Source organism: Myotis davidii, unplaced genomic scaffold, assembly GCF_000327345.1.
Source record: "Myotis davidii unplaced genomic scaffold, ASM32734v1 scaffold544, whole genome shotgun sequence".
Taxonomy (NCBI): domain Eukaryota; kingdom Metazoa; phylum Chordata; class Mammalia; order Chiroptera; family Vespertilionidae; genus Myotis; species Myotis davidii.
This window is the reverse complement of record NW_006297018.1, coordinates 2,828,048-2,830,409: the sequence shown is the minus strand read 5'-3', so window position 1 is coordinate 2,830,409 and position 2,362 is coordinate 2,828,048. Positions and strand designations below refer to the sequence as shown.

At 41.9% G+C, this 2,362-nt stretch overlaps 1 pseudogene; it reads left to right on the top strand.

Annotated features, from left to right (window-relative positions):
- The first annotated feature begins 1,756 nt into the window (after nt 1-1,756).
- Nucleotides 1,757-2,362, top strand: part of LOC107184483 — a 4,962-nt pseudogene continuing 4,356 nt past the window's right edge.

The window sequence follows — 2,362 nt, the reverse complement described above, 5'->3', positions numbered from 1 at the left end:
GGGAGGGGAGGGGAGAAGAGAAGAGAAGAGAAGAGAAGAGAAGAGAAGAGAAGAGAAGAGAAGAGAAGAGAAGAGAAGAGAAGAGGAGAGAGAACACAAGAAAATAATTCACATCTTTATACAGAGAAAGAGTCCCCTGGGAGTCTTATTTATACTTGGGTACTTGGGAATGATTGGTGATTCGTTTTTACTAAGCCTCCACCTACACTTTAAAAAGCAACAGGCTGAGTCCAGGGAAAAGAAAATCAGAGTGAACCTTAGTCCAGGCCATCTTTCTCTGTCATGAACTACTGCAACAGTCGCTCAACCAGTCTTCCCTGTGTGTTCTGACCATTATCTTAAAATGTGAATCTGTTCATATTCACGCTTTGGCCTATCTTTTACATTTAGAATAAAATGCAAATCCTTTAATTTGGCCTAAAAGGCATTGTTTAATCCAGCCTCTGCATCTCTCTCCAACTTCATCTTGCTTGTCTTCTTGCTCACTACACTCCAAACATACTAGTCTTTCAGTTCCTTAATCTGGTCAAGCTTTTAACCATTCAGGGCCTTTGTACTTTTGTGTTTCTCACAGCTACCAACCCTCACTTCTGCACCTCTTCCCACTGCTAGTTTTTTCCACTTCCTTAAGTTTCAGCTTAAAAATATTTGCTGACCACATTTTCTAAAGTTCCCCTCAACTTTTATGCTCTATCAGCACCTGCTTACTTGTTTCATTGCTTTTTATCAAGTTGGTAATCATTTTCTTTTCTTGGTTTTTGTCTGCCTACCAATTAGAATGTAAACTCCATGAGGGCAGGAATATTATGTATCTTGTGACAATGTTATGCCCCTAATACCCAGAACAGAGCTGAGTACCTGGCAGATAATGAGTAAATACTTGATGAATGAAAAAGAGACCTGGAAATTGATCCCTTGATCAACAAGGAGAAAAATGTGATGAAATAGGTACCAGTTCCTCTTTATACTTTTGAGAAGTGCAGCTGCTCTTATGGCAGAAGATACTAAAATTAGTGTAGAAGATTTGAATGATAGGGATCTAAAACCCGGATAGCTAATGCTGAAGATAAAACACCATAGGACATCTAGAAAAAATATTTAATGAAGTTCCAAAAATATATATTTCCTAGTTTCTGATAGATCCTTTACCCAACTCACTTCCACGAACTGTTCATCTGCTCTCCTTCCCCATCTCAGCAGTTACTGGTTCCATCCTGGGCCCAAACCAGCTGTTTAACAAACCACCTCAAAACTTAGTGACTTAAAAAAACACCTAGCCTAGCTGGTGTGGCTCAGTGGTTGAGCGTCGACCTATGAACCAGGAAGTCATGGTTCAATTCCCAGTCAGGGCATTGTGCCTGGGTTGCAGGCTGGATCCCCAGTGTGGGGCATGCAGGAGGCAGCCCACCAATGATTCTCTCTCATCACTGATGTTTCTATCTCTCTCTCCCTCTCCCTTCCCCTCTGAAATCAATAAAAATATACTGTATTTTTTTTAAAAAAGAGTAGTAGTAAACAATAGTTGTATTCACTGGTCAAATAATGAGTAATACCCAGAAAGGTTTCGGGCTTGATCCCTGGTAGGGAACGTGTAGGAGGCAGCCGGTGGATAGTTCTCTTCATCAATGTTTCTCTCCCTCTCTCTTCCTCTCTCTCTAAAAAAAGGGGGGGGGGCAAGAAAATTAAAGGTGACTGAATTGACCATGTATTTAAAATCTTGCATGGGTCTCCAGCTTTCCAACTTGAGCCCAGCATAATGGGTCCCTCATAGAAAGATGGTGAGAAGGGCCATTCTGCCACCAACGAGGTCGTGACCAGAGAATACACCATCAACATTCACAAGCCCATCCATGGAGTAGATTTCAAGAAGTGTGATCTTCAGGCACTTAAAGGGATCCAAAAATTTGCCATAAAGGATATGGAAACTTCAGATGTTCACATTCACCAGGCTCAACAAAGCTGTCTGGGCAAAAGCAATAAGGAACGTTCCATGCCATATCCCGGTGTGGTTGTCTAGAAAACGTAATACGGATGAAGATTCACCAAACAAGCTCTACACATTGATTACCTATGTACCTGTCACCACTTTCAAAAATCTACAAACATCCCTGGCTGGTGTTAATCAGTGGGTAGAGCACCAGCCCAAGCACTGAAGGGTCTCAAGTTCGATTCCCAGTCAAGGGCACATACTTGGGTTGCAGGTTCCATTCCCTCCCCGTTGGGATGCCTTTGGGAAACAACCAATTGATGTCTGTCTCTCATCTCTCTCATCTCTCTATCTATCTATCTCTCTTTCTCTCCTTCACTCACTCCCCCCCCTTCCACTCTCTCTAAAAAAAAATCAATAAGAAAAATCTCCTTT